The sequence below is a fragment of the Pristis pectinata genome, chromosome 1 (genome assembly GCF_009764475.1).
Source record: "Pristis pectinata isolate sPriPec2 chromosome 1, sPriPec2.1.pri, whole genome shotgun sequence".
Taxonomy (NCBI): Eukaryota; Metazoa; Chordata; class Chondrichthyes; order Rhinopristiformes; family Pristidae; genus Pristis; species Pristis pectinata.
Window position 1 is genome coordinate 29,396,153 of NC_067405.1, and position 20,387 is coordinate 29,416,539.

The 20,387-nt window shown below is 40.6% G+C and overlaps 1 long non-coding RNA gene across 1 annotated transcript in view; it reads left to right on the forward strand.

Moving 5' to 3' along the window:
* The first annotated feature begins 11,984 nt into the window (after window positions 1-11,984).
* The window catches only part of LOC127580711 (uncharacterized), a 158,023-nt gene continuing 149,620 nt past the window's right edge, over window positions 11,985-20,387 (forward strand). The window contains exon 1 of the long non-coding RNA XR_007957874.1: window positions 11,985-12,090. This is a non-coding gene — a long non-coding RNA (uncharacterized LOC127580711). The remainder of the gene's footprint in view (window positions 12,091-20,387) is intronic.

Sequence of the window (20,387 nt, forward strand, 5' to 3'; positions counted from 1 at the left end):
AATATGTTAATTTATTCCACTTTTTCTGCATCAGGCAACATAGAAGGTATTAGTTGCGACTGGTACAGTGCACTCAACCCCCCCCATGCTTGCATTGCTCCTCCTAAATTCTATGCACAATACAGTTCCCAATAATGAATCTGCCCATACATTAGCTCTTCCACTGCTGACTTCCTCTTCAATGCCTTAATTATGCACTAATGCACTGCTCTAATGCACTTCTGGACAGTCTCCTTTGTTCTACCTTCGGAGCTCATCCAGAATTTCATTGCCTAACTTACACCAAGAGCCTTTTATCCCTGCCCCTCTCTCCCCCTCTCTCCACCTCTCTCCCTCCCTCCCTCCATTAAATTTGCTTCATTTAACATAGAACATAGAACAGTACAACACAATACAGGCCCTTCGGCCCACAATGTTGTGCTGACCTTTAAACCTCACCTAAGACTATCTAACCCCTTCCTCCCACATATCCCTCCATATACTTATCTAGTAATCTCTTGAATTTGACCAAGGTATCTGCCTCCACCACCACCCCAGGCAGCGCATTCCGTGCCCCAACCACTCTCTGGGTAAAAAGCCTTCCTTTGATATCTCCCTTGAACTTCCCACCCATTACTTCAGAGCAATGCCCTCTTGTATTGAGCATTGGTGCCCTGGGAAAGAGGCGCTGGCTGTGCACTCTATCTATTCCTCTTACTACTTTGTACACCTCTATCACGTCTCCTCTCATCCTCCTTCTCTCCAAAGAGTAAAGCCCTAGCTCCCTTAGTCTCTCCTCATAATGCATACTCTCTAAACCAGGCAGCATCCTGGTAAATCTCCTCTGCACCCTTTCCAACACTTCCACATCCTTCCTATAATGAGGCGACCAGAACTGGACACACAGTACTCTAAGTGTGGTCTAACCAGGGTTTTATAGAGTTGCATCATTACCTCATGGCTTTTAAACTCGACCCCTCGACTTATGAAAGCTAACATCCCATAAGCTTTCTTAACTACCCTATCCACCTGTGAGACAACTTTCATGGATCTGTGGATGTGGATGTCCAGATCCCTCTGCTCCTCCACACTGCCCAGAATCCTGCCATTAACTTTGTTACAACTGGTTTCCGTGGGCCAGAAAATATTAAGAGGTGACCCAGTGAAGCTTTTCAAAATGATGAGAGATTTTGAAAGAGCAATTGGTAAAAGGTAGACAATGATGAAATTCATCAATCCCTTCAATGTGCCACCTCTGCCTTTGGTCACTGAGGAAAGGGTGTTTGAAGAACAGACGTCAGACTAGACACAAAACTGATGGTCTACCAACCAGCTGTCAACCCTGCCATACAAATGTTTGAGATCTAGACTACCTACAGGAGGCACTGGAGAGATACCAGCTGTCTCTGCAAGATTCTCCAAATTCACTGGAAAGATAAGCCAAGCAACGTTAACATCTTTTCCCAGGCCGACATTGACACCTTAGTTGCACTCAGTCAGCTTCTTTGAGCAGGCCACATTGTTCCATGCCCAAAACAGACTCCTGAAACAGATACACTATTCTGAGCTCTGTCATGGAGAGAGAGAACCAGGTGAACAGAAGAAAAAATACAAGGATGTGCTCAAAGCCTTCTTGATAAAATGCAAGATCCCCGATGATGATTGGAAATCCCTGCCCAAAATGATGAAGTAACATTTGGGATGGCACAGAGCACCTCAAATCCATGCATCAGGAACACACAGAAGCCCTGCATAAGCAATGCAAGGAGTGCAGCACCTCACCAGCTACACATCCGCCTGCCCTGTCAGGTGCCTCCTACGCTAATTTTGGAAGAGTCTGCAGTTCCACACTGATTTGTGGATTCTGATGTGGTTGACGTGGTCAATGTGGAAACAACTCACTCATGATTGAGGGATTGCCTAAAAATGAGGGGAAAAAAAGTGTTTTCTCTAGCAGATTGGGCAATATACAAGGTCACAGATTTAAAATTATTGGTTAAATATCTAAGGGAGAGATGCAGGATATGGAATGCTCCATCTGAAAAGATAGCAGGAGCCAATTCCATAACTAATTTTAACAAAGAGTTGGGTGGTTACTCAAGGATGAAGAATTTGTAGGGTTATCAACAAAAAAAAACAAGCAGTAGGACCATGCATAACGGTAGTGTCATACAGGCATGTACTGTTGATACCTTCCATACTGTCATGCAGGCACAAAGCACCAACTGACCTTGTTACACTGTAAATTTCTATGCTTCTACATATCACTTAGAACTAAAAAAGATGAATTATTAGATTATGTGCATGTGAATTAAGCTACCTTCCACATTTAAGTCAAGACATTTTCAATTACACCAGCACACAATACTCTTGAACAATCAAAAGCTGACTTCATTTAAAATTAGTGATTACATTAAGACCTGGAGTGGAAAAAATGAGTGGAAGAGCGAAGAAACCTGGGGCATCGGGTTCTGAACTTTACCGGGGATCCATAAGGCCTTAAGAATTGAATTTAGTCAGGAAGTTCTCAAAAATTAAAGAAGGATCAGAATATACTCAGAATGTTAGCTACCCCTGTGGCAGGGCTGCCAGCAGTCCTAGAACAGCCCACTTCTTGAAATGAGCCATCCATGACATCATCAGCTGTCCAGGGGGAGGCAGAGGAGCTAGAGGAGGGGAAGTGGGGGAGAGATATTCTGCTTGCCATGAACAAGAAAGACTTTCATTCAAAAAGAATTGGGAACCATTGGCCAAGAGAACTAACTCAGGTTTCCAAATTAATGCGTATTCTAAAGGAGTATTAAGAAAAAAAGTACAAAATCGTCAATTCCCCACACCATTGTGTCCTGATCCAGCTACATCATTGGATACATTAACACTGATGGTTATCAACAGGAGAGGGAAAAATAACAAAATTAATCTCATTCCCCAAACTACACAAGCACAATAACCAGCAGGTAGCATATGTAATGGAGCGTACAGGTATGCGTTACAGGAAAAACAGAGAAGAGAAAGAACAGAGGAGATTTTGACCTGATTAAGGGTTAGCTAAATTCCTGTCTAGAATTCTTATCTTGAATTTCAAAATACATCTAAAAAATCTCTCTCTCAGCTCCAGAAAGCAGAAGTATCCAGTTAAAGATATCAGTAAAGCAACACCTTGATTTTAAATTTCTCATCCGTGATTCCAAATCCCTCCATGGCCTCCCTTCTTTCTATGTATGCAATTTCCACTAGTTCCACAATCCTGGGATATCTGTGCATATTCAGTTATTGCCACTTGATCATACCTAACAGTAAATTTATATATGGAATACTGTCATCATTTGGCAACACTGCAATGATTGCCCATCTTTGGAACATTACCTTCTTGAACAGTTGTTGTCCTTCTGATGAAGATATTCCTACAGTACAGCTGGCCAAGAAATTTAATTGCTTGATCACTCTTGGTTGACCCTTCAGCTACTAGGCTCGCATATTCTAGCTATGACTCTCTCTACATCTCATTTCTCTTTTGAACCTCTCTCTTTGACTAAGCTTTTGGTTATCTATCTTTTCATTACTTTGTATGGCAAAGCATGGTCTGCTAATGTTCCTGTGAAGTATTGGTATTTTGCTGCATTAGAGGTACCCTATAAATGCAAATTGTTGTTGTTTGACTTCACATTTTTGTTCACTGCAATGGTATTACATAATCAGCAGTTAGCCAGGGGGAGATGTTGATGCTTTGTGTGGTAGAGACGATGGAGATAGCTCCTGAAGTATAACGAACCAGTTTCTTCCTTTGTACTTAACTGGACTGAACCATTTCCGAATCTCTTTGCTGGAAATTATGTTGGCATTTCACCTGACAATAAAATACAGGGCAAAAGGGCAACATAATTTGCAAGTGATTGATGAGTACCCATGTGACATTGTGCATCTTAAACACCTACCTTTTAGCAATGGGGCCAGCAGATCTGCAACCTACTCATTCTGGGTTACTATCGCTTGTCCCAGAATGTATTAGCTGTGGCCCCTTTAGAAGGAGGATGGAGGGGGAAATGGCATCATAGTTCAACAAATATAACTATGGTCACAGTTCAACTCTATACCTACATGACATTGTTTATGAAAGAGGCAAACAGGTTTATTCACAAACAATGAATAAGAGATTGCTTGTGATTCAGAGCAGACGTTGGGCTGAATTGTGCTTATCACCTACCCTAGAGGTAATGTACTAGAGCCAATTAAGCTACCTGCACATTTTGGATGTGGGAGAAAACTGAAGCACCCGGGCAAGACCCACATGGTCACAGGCAGAATGTGTAAACTCCGTTCAGATAGCACCTAATGTCAAGATTGAACCTGGGTTCAGCAGCACCAACTGCTGCACCACCGTACCATTGCTCATTTTAATCAATCGATCTGTTCTGGATGTGCCAGCTATGTTAGGTGTGAAGCTAAAGAACCAGATAAGAAGTAGCTCAGCAACGAACAGAATATCCTTGGACTTGAGATGAGTGGAGGCCAGAGCAAGAGGCCAGATCACACACACAGAGTCTTTCAACACTGATGCAGGTCCTCTGACCCCTCAAACCAACACTGACCATTAAGCATCCATTTGCACTAATCCTATATTCCCATCAACTGTCCCCAGATTCTACCACTTCCTACACACTAGGTGCAATTTAAAGTGGCCAATAAACCAACCAGCCCACACACCTTTGGAAATCGGGGAGAAGCCAGAGTACCTGGGAGAAACGCACACATTCTCAGGGATTACATGCAACACCACACAGAAAGCACTGAGAGTCAGGAATAAGCTTGGGTTGGTGGAGCTATGAGTCGCCCATCTCAGCTCCAGCACATTCCCAGCATCCATTCTGTCGCGCGCAGGAAAACACTGCAGGTAACATGCATATCTCTATGGAACTGGCAGTCAGCTATCAGTGCCTTCTAACCCTTTGCAATACTTGATCAGATTTGAACAATTGGTGCATGATTTTATCTACAAGGGGCTATGCAAGCTGACAGCATTTATCCTCTGGATGTATCTAGTTTATTCCAGCCATCCTGATGACTGATGACTACTCCTTTTAATCCCAGTTTATTTCTACAGGCTCCTCTGTGCATAAACCATTGCATCCCTATTCCCAGAACACTTCTATTATCCTGATTTAGTTCAACACAAGTTAATATTGGCTGATCTAAATGAGTTTCGAGGATGATGAGATTTGGCACATCAGCGTGATTCATATATCAGGTTTTACCAGCTGGCCTCGACAATTTCTTTTGTGCATTTTCCAATCATCCTCTGTCCTTGTGTTCTCAGTCTATTTTCACATCTGTCTGCATGTCTCAACAATGCCTTCCTGGATACTTGGCTTATTTGATCCCATATTTATGCCAAGTCTCTGAGATGTGGAGCATGGAGCACATATATATTAGAAGCAATATGTTGAAAAATTTGGTTGGATAGTTCTTTTTCGACCAGCTGGCATTCTGTATTGTAAATATTCTATGATTCAATATGAACCATTGGGTGGTTGGCCAATGTTTTATCATCAGCTTTACAGCAGAGGTCAATGGGCAGCATTAATTATTGTTCCTCTCCTGTTGTCCTCTCTAATACGAGATCAAAAATCTTGGAAATACTGGTAGTATATTGCAATTTTGTCAACATACTAAAATGTTAAAATGACATTCATCAGAATTAGAAAAGTTTTTGCATGGAACTTGACAAACAGATGAAGATACAAAGATCAAATCAATGAAACAGAGTCAAAAACAGAAAAGTGCTAGAGATACAAAACAAGTCAGGCAGCGTTTGCGGGGAGTGAAACAAAATTAACATTTCAGATCAATGACTTTTTGTCTGCTCTGATGAAAGATCTGATGAGCTCTGTTTCTATTTCCACAAATGCTTCAGTATTTTCAGTATTTGTGTCAGATATCCAGCATCCGCAGTTTTATTCTCTTCAAAATCTGTTTGCGTGTTGAGTTATAAAACCAAAGCAGCAGAGCATACCCAAGGGAGAAATTATTGAAGGGTATAGTGTCTTGATCAGAATGAACATTGAAATTCTGCACTGTACCCACACCAGCAACGAGAGTGGCACACTAATGGGGTTGTATAGGAGAGACAGTTTGTGGCTCACATTTCCAGAAACTGACCAAATGTCTGGTATCCCAGCATGCCCTGAGGGAACCAAGGCTCTGTGGAATGTGCAAGCTGTGAGAACAGAATGACATGGAGAGAAGGAAATATATTCCTGACTCCCTGAGGTTTTTGGCTATCCGCAGATCTGTATTATTCACAACACTGTCATAAAATAGAAATTCCATGTCTGAGTTCTGCCCTTTAGCCTTTAGAAATGCTGATGGTCATAAAGTATTGAATCAGTTAAAAGCCTTCAGAAAGAAGACTTATTTGTTTACATATGGCATTTCCTGCCAATATGCAATTATTGGAAGCAGGTACTGGAAGTTTATGAAGTGTTTATTATCTCTACTTAAAATGCAACCCCAATTTGCATGTGTAACTTAATTGAAACTGTCTTCCCATTTGAAACCTTATTTAAGGAAAACACATCATCCTATTGTAACTATTGAAACTGGATAACTTAGAAATTAAGACTTTCTCACATTCAGAATCATGTCAAACAGATGTCAAATTATCAGAACAATGAGGGAAGAGATCTGATGCCTGTTTGCTCAAGCTTGGAAGAGAGGGAAATTGCAAAACATAATCTTTATCAAAGGGAAAGGTAACATTGCTATTACTTATGGAAGCAGGGATGTACTTTAAAAGTAAGGCCTATCAGATAGAAAGGTACTGTGGTCAAGAAAGGTGGCCTGGTCAGTCAACAGATGTCATGACTCACAAGATTGTCAGTGGATGTATTGCAAGGACAGTTGTGAATATATGGAGCGAGGAGTTTATAACAAAGAGGGGTAGAGGGAAGAGGAAGGGTATCTTAGTGTCAGCTGCTGTCTTGTTATTGTAACCTCTCAACTTCAAACGTATCTCACCATAGAACAAAGAATTCTGATGTTTTGTTATTTATTAAGAATCTCCAGTCAGGACTTCTGAGCAGGTAGGAGAAATTCAACTACCAGCCTGTTGTAAGTGTACGTAGGCAGGGGAAGACACCAGTTGTATGTTGTCTGATTCTAGTTTGCAAGAGAGCCGTGAAACAAGCTCCCCAGGGTCAGGGAACTGAATTATGAGGAAAGACTAGAATCCTTGTTTCATTCTGTAATGGAACACACAAGAGGGAATTTTAAAAAAAAGTTAAAATAAAACAAAACTGCAGATGCTGAAAATCTAAGATAAAAACAGAGAATGCTGGAAGAACTCAGAGGGCAGGTTATATCTGTGGAAAGAAAAACAGAGTTAATGTTTCAGGTTGAAGACCCTCAACGGAACTAGGAAGGAGACAAAAGTTCACTGAGGGAGGGTGGGGAAATAGGAATGTCTTTGATAGGTAAAACTAGGGTAAAATCTGTGACATTAGCTCAGTTTATGGTTTTTTTTTCTCCCTTTTTTTTCCCCCTTGGAATAGAGGACATGCCTAGACTGACCTGCCAGGCATGTCTTTGTGCACTGCATATTGCGACTTCTACATTCTTTTGTCTAAGTTAAAATAAAGTTAACCTGAACAGTTTGCAAGTCAGAAATGCGGCCATGAACTAAGTTCCCTCATGACAGAAGATACCTGCAGTGGTGGGTTGTCCTACAGGAATAAATAGTGTAGAGAGCATTTTAAATCTTGTTTTGCCATTCTTAATAATATTATTAGTGATATTAATGAATATCTTGGGCTAATAATGATATTCTTTTAAAAGATTTTAATGCAGATGAGTGTTTAAATGCTATTGATGGTTTTATAAAGGACAATGCTGCTGGACTAGAGGGTGCATCTCCAGTTAGGATTTGCAAAATGGACGTCAATGGGCTAACTGGAATGCATTCTTGTCAGGTTTGATGTGGCAAAATTCCAGCTGCTGTCAAGAACAGCCGCCTGCAGCCCTGCAGCAGCTGGCAATTCCATCCTTCCGGTCTTCTGAATGCTCGTCCGTACGTACGGGCTGTACATAAGTTGGGTGTTCATAAGCTGGGAGGACCTGTAGATTGTAGAAACTGAAAAGAACTCACTGGTCTGAAATAGTGAAATGTAAATCAGAATCAGTCAAGAAATTCTTCTTCATACAAAGGGCATTAACTCTAACTTTTAAGCAGACTAAAATAGAGCAAAACATTTAATAACGAAGATTGGCCTGTGTAGGAAGCTCCTGGCTGCAATTTGGCACCCAGTAACTAAAAGTTGGCAATATGTGAAATAATTTTCTAAATAGTGCAGTGGAGAGGAAAAAGAGAATAATTAAAAAAGACATTGAATATTACAATGTTGTGTGAATTTTGTGAAGTAAGTGAAGTAAGATGAACCAAACAATCTTCCTTGCCTGTACTTACTTTTTCATTTTGTGACCAGGAAACCAACATTAGAAAAACAACAAATCCTGTATACTGAGTATGGAGAGGTAATGAAGTGTTTTATTTAAAACTGCTAAGAGCTAGATGAAATACAGAGAAAAGCCAGGTGATGAAGTGCATTAAATGAACAAAAAGATATGGATGTGGCAAAATGTTGAAAAAAAAAAGGGTCAGATGCATAGAAATGCACTAAAATTAAGGATAAGATGAAGGCTATATAACAACCATGGCTGAATGTGGATTCCGATAGTGATAGTAATTTAGTGAATTAAGAGACCTGACTCGCCAGTTTGCTCATTGCTGGTCATTATCCAATCTCCATAAAATACAACTTGTCAGTACTTCATCCACCACCCTAAGCATTTATTCCCCATGCCTCTGACACACAGTGGTTGCTGTGTGCATCATGTATAAAACGCACTGCAGTTGCTTGCCTAGCCTATTTTGCCAGAACCTCTTAAACCCAAAACCTCAGTTACCAAAAAGGACAATGGCTTTAGATGCATGAAAACACCATCACTTGTGTGTCCCTGTCCTAGTGAATCAGAAATGTATTGCCATTCCTTCATTGTTGCTGGTTCCATGTCTTGGAACAGTTTCCCAAGAATCCCTTCACCAGATACACTGACGGTTCAGGAAGGTGGGTCATCACCCTCCTTTCAAGGGCAATTGGGTATGAACAATAAATGCCTACTGGCACTGCCCAGACCTTGGAAACAAGTACAATAAATAAAAAAATAAATAGAATGAATTAGGGTCAGAGGTAACAGTGTGGGGGCAGGTGTGATATAAGTTATGGCCGAGAGTACATCCTGGAGGAACACCAAAGGTCAGAATGTGGGAATGGATGAGAAATAGGAGGGGGCCAGGGATTGATCCTTGGAAGCTCCACAGATAACAGAGGGGAAGTGAGAAGGAAATTAAGGATGATCTTCTGGTTATGATTGAATAGATGAGAGTAAAACCAAATGGTATGATTCCACTTAATCGGTGGGGAAGTGTTAAAAGTCCTGATGCAGGGTTTCGACCTGAAATGTTGACAATTCCTTTCCACTGCTTGACCCACTGAGTTCCTCCAGCAGACTGTTTGTTAAAAGGGGATAGTATATTCAACTGTATCAAAGACTGCAGACAATGAAGATTAATACTAAATAGTTTACTTCAGTTACAGTCACAAAGGCTAGTGTTTGCATCTGTGATGAAGGCCATTTCAGTGTGGGGGGTATGGTAGGAGCTGGCTTGGAGCAGTTCAAACATGGAGCCACAGCAACATTAGAAACTGATTTGGGAGGCGGCAAACATGGTTGACGACTTCAGAAAGGGAAGATTGCAGTTGGGTCAATAGTTTACGAGGTAGAATGTTGTCAATGGTGTTTTTTCTTGAGGAGATAGGTGAGATTGGCAGATTTTGAAGGGAAGGGGAATAGTTAAACAAAGGGAACTGATGAGGATCTTGGGTAATATAGAAGTCAGGAAGTGAATCTGGGCAGTGAACGGAATTGGTACAAGGGAGCGGAAGGTAGGTCATGGATAAAGTGAGCTTAAAGTGGACGTGAGGCAGATAGGAGAGAAAATTAATAAGTGTGTGTGTTCAGGGCTAGGCCAGGTTGAACTTTGGGGTTTGCCCATTGAGGGCAGGAAGGGAAGCTGATTGGCTGCTTTCAGCCACTGTGAACAAGACATCATTGTTCACATTTTGGAGGTGTGGGAAAATGAAATATAAGAACATTTGGGGGTTAACTTTGGATTCTAGGATACTCCCGGTAAAGTGAACTGTTTTGGCTGTCACGAACCAGCAACAAAAGAAACACACTGAGCATGATTTAGTGTTAAAAACTATTTTATTAATTACTACTTATGATAATACATAAAATAAAAGTAAAAATGTTAGTATGTTAGAATTCAAAAATGTTAAACCTCGAACGTTAACCCCAAAACTAAACTCTTCGTGTGTGTGTGTGGCAAAGTCCAAAACTCCCAGTTCCGGAATGGTTCTTAAAGTTCAGTTCCACAAGCCATAAGGTGAAACATGAGCAAGGGCTTCTTCAACAACCACCGTTGTCTGAAGATAAGACGTAGACGTAGAAAAACATAGAGAGAGTAAATACGAAATCCAAATGTTCCACGATGGAACCCAAACGACACTTCAGTGTTTACTCGGTAGTGACTTCCTCACCCCGAAAAGCATCCGAATCGTGGTCGTCCACACACAAATACCAGTTTCCTTCTACAGGTCAGCAACAAAGTGAACTCCACCGGATTACTTCCAACTTCCATACATGGATTTCTATGGCAAACACAGTTATTGTTTCTCATCCATCGATAGAGAAAACAAGCAGGCTGGTGTCTCTCTCCCTTCTCTCTCTCTCTCTCTCCTTCTTCTCCTTCTGACTTCTTCAACAACGTCATTACGTCCTTTATCTTCTATTGACGTAAGCACGCCCCACACACACATACACACACACTCTCTATCTTAAAGGGACTTTCACTGAGTCCGTAACATGGCAGAGTAGAGCAAGACTCCCATTGTAGTTTATGTGGTCCACCCAGATCAAGTGATTAACAACCAGAAATATTGAAGTCCGAGTCAGAGGTTATTGAGAGAGAGAGTGGTTGAGATTTCTCTGGTACACACAGCATTGGTGTAGATTTAAAAGGAGGAATTTAGAAATCAGTAAAGAAGGACCATGGAAGTGGTTGGTTTAATGGTCTCTGTCACGATTGGAATATAGATACCATCTGAGATGGTAAGGTTGAAATGTTGCTGACAACATGGATAAGATGTTATATATGGAAGGAGAAACTGTTAGGAATTTTCTAACAATCTCACAAACTAAACTTGTTGTGTCCTGTTTACAAGTGTGTTTATAACAGTGCTTATGTAGAAATTTGTGATCTTTGAACCTGGGTGTTCTCAATAAACACTTCATTTAACAAGAAACTTTTATTTTACTGTGGACATGCAGTATTCCAGTGGCAGATAAAATTTTACTTCACAGTAACAACAAAATGGATACAAATGTTCTGTATTATTCAAAATATTTTTTAACTCACTGACGTAATCAAAATGCTTTAGGAACTTGCTTCAGCTGCCGTGGGCGTGCTTCAAATGTAAATTACTGCAAATAGATTCTCAGTAAATTCCAGCCAATTACAGTCCACACTTAAGTGAAGCTGATTATATTTGCAAATATCAGATGGTGCAAAGGATTAAGTTTGAGAAACAGAAAGAGCAAGAGTTTATACTAGGATCGCATAATACTGCGTTCTTAAGCAATGTTGACTGTGTTTTAAAGTTAATGCAAACATGGTGCATTCCTATTTAACTTTGAGAGGCCTGGGTGTTATGCTACTTTATAGAAACAAAAGACGAATGTATTTGTTGGGGTGTCAATTTTCTGCACTTCCCTTTCTAAGCCCTGCAAGTTTGGCAGCTTGCCCGATGTGGTGGTGCATGCAAATATTGACAGAACACTGTGGCATTTGTTATACCCCACTTAGACAGCAAGTTATTAAAGGTCTGAGGGAAGAATTTGGACGCTGTTTCTTTCCAGCACTGGCTTGAGAGTTTTCACAAAAATTACATACAGCGGATTCTTTTTATTAAGCTACAGATTCTACGATGGATTTAGGTAAGTGTATGCTATTTACCAAATCTTTTCTATATGTGATTCTGGAACATTTTATAATTCTGTAAAGCTTTTTGGATTTGGTAATAATAAGTGATGCCTTATTCGCCCAATTAAAATTTTGGTGCCCAAGGCAGTTGAAAACAGGCCATCCAAATATATTAGATATGACTTCATCAATTGCTAATATTTTTGTGATTTAATTAAGTAGAATAACTTCAAAGAATTCAACAAAATCAACAGGTTAATGAGAAAATAAATAATGACATCCTGATCAGACTAGTATTATCGTCAAAATTTTGCTTCAGATTATGCATTGATATTTCGGTTATGGCTAATGCCATAAATTATTAACCTAGCACATCTCACTGGCTCTTAAGGAACAAAATAATCATTAAGGATATTAGAATAATTAGCTGTACTTGTACAACAATATGCTTCTTCTTTCCTTCATACTCTATACTTTCTCGCTTGTGTCTGCACTGTGTCTCTGGTGCAGATTGGTCTGGAGGGAGAGAGCCCATGCATCTGAATGTAGCAATTGCATGAATAAAGCAAAATACTGCCGGTGTAGTTAGTCTGAAATTGAAACAGAAAATGCTGGAAATGCTCAGGAGATCAGGCAGCAATTACAGAGAGAAATAGTTAATATTTTTAAGAGCAACACATAAAAAGCTGGAGGAACTCAGCAGGTCATGCAGCATCTGTGGAGGGAAATGAACAGTCAATGTTTCAAGTCGGGACCCTTCATCAGGAATGGTGTGTTGCTCCAGATGTCCAGCAGCTTCAGCCTCTTGTGTCTCCAGTTAACATTTCAAATTGTATTCCTTCAAAATGGGAAAATGTTCAAAATATTGTAGTTTTAAAGTACATAGAGAAGGAGGGAGAGAGGTGAGTTGTGGAAAGAACTAAACAAACGTTTTGCGAGGGAAAACCATCTCGTTATGGCACAAATAACGAAACAAAAGTAGAATCATTACAAAGAGCTGTGTCTGGGGAAACAATGGTCTTTCTTCCATTCTCCTAGCTTCTCTTTCTCTTTTGCTTCTGTTCTTTTGATGCTTCCTTCTGTGTTAATCTTTCCAATATGCTTTTCTTTTTCCTTGCTGGAGGAATCCTCTCCACCATGATTGACTGACTGGGTCCTCAACCATACCCATTCCATTTCTCTCATTTCTGCACCTACCATTTCCTTACCAGAAATTATTGGTTATCCTTCTCCTTGAATTGATGGCTTTGTGGCCAAGTTTGCGGATGATACAAAGATAGGTGGAGGGGCGGGTGGTGTTGAGGAAGCAGGGAGTCTGCAGAAGGACCTGGATAGTTTGGGAGAACGGGCAAAGAAGTGGCAGATGGAATACAGCGTAGGGAAGTGTACGGTCACGCACTTTGGTAGAACGAATAAAGGCGTAGACTATTTTCTAAATGGGAGGTGAATTCAAAAATTGGAGGTGCAAAGGGACTTGGGAGTCCTAGTGCAGGATTCCCTAAAGGTTAACTTGCAGGTTGAGTCAGTAGTAAGGAAAGCAAATGCAATGTTAGCATTCATTTCAAGAGGACTAGAATACTAGAATAAGGATGTAATGCTAAGGTTTTGTAAGGCATTGGTCAGACCACATTTGGAGTATTGTGAGCAGTTTTGGGCCCCATATCTAAGGAAGGATGTGCTGGCATTGGAGAGGGTCCAGAGGAGGTTTACAATAATGATCCCAGGAATGAAAGATTTAATGTATGAGGCGCATTTGATTGCTCTGGGCACGTACTTGCTGGAGTTTAGAAGGATGAGTGGGGATCTCATTGAAATCTAACGAATATTGAAAGGCCTGGAAAGAGTGGACATGGAGAAGATGTTTCCAGTGGTGGGAGAGTCTAGGACCAGAGTGCACAGCCTCAGAATAGAGGGATGTCCCTTTAGAACAGAAATGAGGAGGAATTTCTTTAGCCAGGGGGTGGCGAATCTGTGGAATTCATTGCCACAGACGGCTGTGGAGGCCAAGTCATTGGGTATATTTAAGACAGAGGTTGATAGGTTCTTGATTAGTAAGGGCATCAAAGGTTATGGGGAGAAGGCAGGAGAATGGGGTTGAGAGGGAAAAATAAATCATCCATGATCGAATGGCAGAGCAGACTCGATGGGCAGAATGGCCTAATTCTGCTCCTATGTCTTATGGTCCTCAATGGATCTTCTTCTGCCATTTTTCCCTCTATCACTTTTGCAACACCTCTGATTATTCCTCAATCACTCCTACTTTGTGTCTCTTTTCAAAAGTATGGATACAACACCTGCTCAGTTACATCTTCTCTTCCCCTTATTCAGGGTGACAGATAATCCTCTCAGCTGTAATAGTCAGGAGATCAGGTTGTCGGGATGAAGATGTGGTGAGGGAGTAGTTTCAGTGTTGATGAAGTGTAAGTAGATGATAGTATGGCCAGATAAATTCATGGTAAATAAGGAATTTACCCTGGTGAGGCTTCAAGTCCAGCAATGCACTCAGAAAACCAGGTTGTCCTGGGAATGTTCAAAGAACAGATCCCAGAACAACATGGTTCAAAATCCAATCCATTATTAAGGAGGTAAATATTTATAAAATAGTAAGTCAAACAGAGTCAACATGGTTTCATGAAAGGGAAATGGTGTTTGACAAATTTGCTAAAGTTCTTTATGGATGTAGCAAACATAGTGAATAAAGAAGAATCAGTATTTGTATTATATGAAGGCATTTATCTGTTAACCCACATAGATTACTGCACAAGATTATGGTTTGCAGGGTTGTGGGTAATATGCTGGCATTGACAGGGGATTGGCTAATTAACAGAAAACAAATAATTGGGTTAAATATGTTATTTTCCAGATTGGCAATTAGTAACTAGTGATTGCCACAGGGATCAGTGCTGGGGCCCTTAACTATTTATAATCTTTATCGATAACTTTGGTGAAGGCCTGAAGGTACTGAGTGTGCTATAGCCAAATTTGCTAATGATACAGATGGGGCGAGAAGTTGACAGATGAACTATAATATTGGAAAATGTGATATTGTCCACCTTGAAAGGAAGAATAAAACAAAACAACTTATTACTGAAGTAGTGTAAGATGACAAAATGTTATAGCTGGGGGTTCTGGTGCACGCAACCCAAAAAAGTTAGCACGCAGATTTAATAAGTAATTAGAAAGGCTTATGGAATGTTGGCAAGAGGTATCACAAGAGGTATGAAATATAAAACTAGGGAAATCTGATGCAAGTTTACAGGGCAGAGACAACATCTGGATTACAGCGTAAGTTTTTGGTCTTCATAATGTAGGAAGGATGTGCTTGCATTGGAGGCAATGTGGAGAATGTTGATTCTTGGGGTGATTCGGTACTTGATGTCATGTCATACAGCACAGAAACAGGACCTTTGTACCTAGTACTGATCTATACCAATCCCATTTACCAGCGCTGGTTCACAACCTTCTCTGCCTTGGTGATTCAGGTGCTCATCCAGATACTTAAATGTTGTGAGAGTACCTCACCTCCTCCACCCACTCAGGCAATGTGTTTCCCTTCCAACTTTCCAATTATCCTTTGCATTAAATTTTTCTGTAGATCCCCTCTATATCTCTTGCCTCTTACCCTAAAACTATGCTCTCTAATTTTAGATACCTCTGCTGTGGGGACAAGTTTCCTACTACCTACTCTGTCTATGGCCCTCATAATTTTGGGTATCTCAGTCATGCACCCCCTCAGTCTCCTTTGCTCCAAAGAAAACAAATCCAGCCTGTCTAGTCTCTCCTCGTAACTGAATCACTCCATCTCAGGGAATGTCCTGGTGAACCTCTCCAGTGCCCAATCCAGTGCAATCACAACCTTCCTGAAGTTGGTGACCAGAACTCTTCACAGTACTCCAGTCATGGTCTAACTGACTCTAAATTCCATCTGCCATTGCTCTGCCCATCTTACTAGCTGATCAATATCATCCTGTAACCTCTATCTATATTTTTCACTATCAGCAGCACCATTGATTTTCCTGTCATCTGCAAACTTACTCACCTTACCTCCTATGTTCACATCCAAATTGCGTCAGTGGCAGAAGGATGACTCACACCAGGAAAAGTGGGGTTAAATTTCCAGAATCTGGAAATAGATAATTTTGAATTGCAGCACACTGAAGACGAATAAAATCATATCTTTGACTTTGTAGGCAAGTATTTCTGGCCCTTGGCTGTCTTATTTCATTCAGTTTTGAAATAGTTAGATTTAAACTAACTTCAAAGTCCAAATATCAAAATGGAAATGAGGGAACTGGTTGTTGAATGGAACCAGGCAACGCTGACTGATGGTCAAATGAATCAATTTAATGAGACATTGTTTCGCACAAATTGAATTGTGCAACTTTGAATTATTAACAGATGCTCACTATTCAGATGATTTGTGAGTGAGTGTTCTTTGGCAATCTCCGCAAATCTCCCTGTTTATGGTAACCTTTTGAGAGAAAAAAAAACAAGCCAACTTTAAAAGAACCATGTGATTCTCCTGTGGTGTTCGGTTCTGAAATTCATGGTTCAACAGGTTCTTTCAATTCTTCACATCTTGAAACTGAAGCAGAAGGTAACACTGATATCTAAATTCACTTTCATTGTTATGTCCTAAGAAAATTAAGGAACGAGAAAGAGGTGATTGTGAATCGGAAGTTCATTCTACACATTGCTCAATAACAAGCAATGGAAAAGAGAATTACTGGTTGTGTAAAACAACTCGCCAATCATTAGTGACCATTTTACACTGGTGTAAAATAAAATGCTGACTCACTATTGGTCATTTCACAGTAGTGTAAAACAGGCTGCTAATTCACTATCAACCATTTTCTAGTATGGTAAAGCAGGCTATTGAATATTTTATTATGGGGTAAAACAGGCTGTTGATTCACTATTGACCATTTTAATATTATTTGCAAGACCATAAGCAACATCCTGAAGTATTCTGTGCTGTGGTGCAGTGAACAGAGCTGCTGCCTCTCAGCTCCACCTGGGTTCAATCCTGACTTCTGTTGCTGTCTGTGTGGACTTTGCATGTTCTCCCTTTGATCACATGCATTTCCTCTGGTGCTCTGGTTTCCTCCCACATCCCAAAGATGTGTGGGTTAGTAGGTTCACTGGCCCCAGAAAACTTCTCATAGTGTGTAGGTGAACGGTAGAGTCTTGGGGGATTTATGGTAATGTGTGGAGAATTAAAAAAAATTGGATTAATGTAGCATTGGGGTGCATGCCATTTCAACTCCTCTTCCCATTCCTACTTTGTCCTGTCTGTCCTCCACCTTCCCTACTGCCAGGGTGAGACCAAACACAAACTAGAAGAATGACACCTCATATTCTGCCTGGATAGTCTATAGCCAATGGTACGAACATGGAGCTTTCCAGTTTCAGGTGACCCACACCCTTGTGTTCCTTTCTCTCTTCTTCTGATCCACCCAGGTCCTCTCAACCCACAGCTCCCCATCACCCAGTTTTGTTCCCTTCCCCCACCTGGTTCTTTATGACTATCACCTACACACTATGCCCACTGGGTCTCCTATCCTCAACCCCAATGGGTTCCATCTCCCTATCATCCCTTCCTTATCTGGTTCTACTTATCACCTTCCTTACTTATCAGATTCCAGCATCTGCAGCCTCTAGTGTCTCCACTTATAAGATATCTTTATCAGTCACACGTACATCGAAACACACAGTGAAATGCATCTTTTACATTGAGTGTTCTGGGGGCAGCCCACAAGTGTCACCACGCTTCCTGCGCCAACATAGCATGCCCACAACTTCCTAACCCATATGTCATCAGAATGTGGGAGAAAACCAGAGCACTCGGAGGAAACACATGCAGACACAGGGAGAACGTACAAACTCCTTACAGACCGTGGCCGGAATTGAACCTGGGTCTCTGGTGCTGTAATAGCGTTACGCTAACCGCTACACTACCATACCTGCCCCACTTCCAGCCTCTGCCTCTACCTCCACCCTTCACTCACCCCACATGACTCCATCTATTCTTTTTTCTTTTTTTCTTATCTGCTTCTACCATCACCCACCAGTTGCTGTCTGCCAACTCCAGCCTTTGCCCCCTCATTTTCTTCCCCCCCCCCCACCCACCATCCCACCAATCTGGCTCCACCTGTCCATCATTCCCCTTCCTTACCTGGTTCCACTTATCCCCTTCCAGCCACTGCCTCACCCCTGCCTCTCACCTCTTCATACTGGCTATCTACCCTCTACACTCTCATTCCTGAGGCAGGGTCTCGACACAAAACATCAATCATCCGCAGATGCTGCCTGACCTGTTAAGTCCCTCCATCAGTTTGAGGCCAACATATATCAGCCATGATCATATCGAATGGTGGCCTAATTCTGGCTCCTACTTTCTTGTGTTCTTGTGATGGGCAATAAGTGCTGGCCTGTGACACCCAAATCCTGAAAATGATAGTCTTAATCCACCAGTTTGGAAGAATAATTACTCTGAGAGCTTGAATGCTCATGCAAGACATTATGATATTATAAATCAAGTTTCTTCTGACTTCCAACGCAAAGGTTAGTTATGCTGAATCAATGTTAAGAACATGGGTGTGATGTTTTATGTTGTACCTTTTACACTTCTGTCACAAGCGTGAGTGTGAAGGATAGACTGGAACAATGTTGGTATTGATGAATTTGTAAAGGAATGACAGGTTGCTGACAACCCAACTGTATGTACAACGTCTTGATGCAGAAATACATTGAACCATGGAATTTGACTGTTTTTCCCCAACCCGTCAATTTCTCATTTTAGTGGTCTGCAGGAGAGGCAAGAAGCAGAAGTGAACTATTTGGAGAGATAACAGAAATTTATTTCAGCACTGCTATATTTCTCCAGCTGATTAATTACAGATTGGCATTGGTACAGGTCAGACCTCCTGATGAGAAGTGTTGTGAAATGTAGATTAAAACATTTTAAAAGAAAATGTATGCTAGTGCACAATCCCTAAAAGGGTCCAATTCTATTTGGAAATCCCTGTCAGTTTGGACTAAGATTCTTTCACTTCATTTTTCTTCCATCCCCGTTCTTATCGAGACTGGCTCACTATAGCTCTTGTTATGCTGAGGCATCAATCCTTTGCAGAATTTTAAAAGTTCTATTGATGACATTTCCCACATTATTCACATAAAATGTGCCTGTCAATAATACTGTGGTATGGTATCAGTAGTCCAAAACTTAATTCACATGAATCGCACGTTGCTCACATTATGCTGGGACCAACAATTCTGGCATTAATATTCAGTAGAATACAGCTGAAAGTGCAGTAAAAATAAATAAGGAAACAGTGGAATATTTCAGAATAAACTCCAGCAAAATGTCTCGAGTAAAAAATATTACAAATCAACTTTACCCATTAAAGGACACCCTTGTAAATATAATTGGGATCACAAGGACAGTACTTTCCCACGGTTTCTGAAACTCTTTGCAGAAAGTATGGTGGCTGGCTGCAGGAATTTGCTCCAGAACATCAGTGAACATCAATACCTTCATTGCCAATTAAATCTGCTTTCGCTGCTCATTTTAATTTTTAATTTACTGTAAGAGACACACAAAGTGACTTAGGACAAAGTAGAAGTAATATTTCAGGAATAAATAGTTCATCTAAGGAGGAATATATTCTGAAGGGGATTGAGAGGTTTCACAATAAGAGGCTGTTTCCAATTGGAAAGTCTAGAACTATAGTTAGAGTCTCAGAACAAGGGTTCTGTCGTTTAGGACTCAGATGAGAAGAAATTCCTTTAGAGAATCAAGAATCTTTGGAATTCTGTCCTTTGATAGATGTAGATGCTCAATTGATTCGAGCCGAGATTGATAGAATTTTAGACATTGAAAGAATCAAGGGTCAAGGGGATTTGGTTGGAAAATAGACATGAGGCATGGTATCAGCCTATCAATAATGGCGTATGTTTCATGGCCTTCTGCTTCTATATCTTGTATTCCAATATTCTTATGTTCTGAAGGTTCTTGCAAATCATTTACCAGTAATTAGTGCAATGAAACATATTAATTAGTGGCTTATGATGAAAGTAAAATACTGCATATAATTTTGGACATGAGAAAAGTTTCCTTGCAAGCACTTAAAAAGAGAGATTAAAGTTTTATGCTGAATTTGCTGGTGTTCAAAAAACAGATGAATTATTCGGGGTGGTCTGGAATATTTTTTGGTTTGATACTGAGTTTATGCCAGAATTGTTGACTGTTTGTTCACATTTTTTTTTTGGTGGGGGATGAATTTTCTTGGATGCTCTCGTCATTTATATG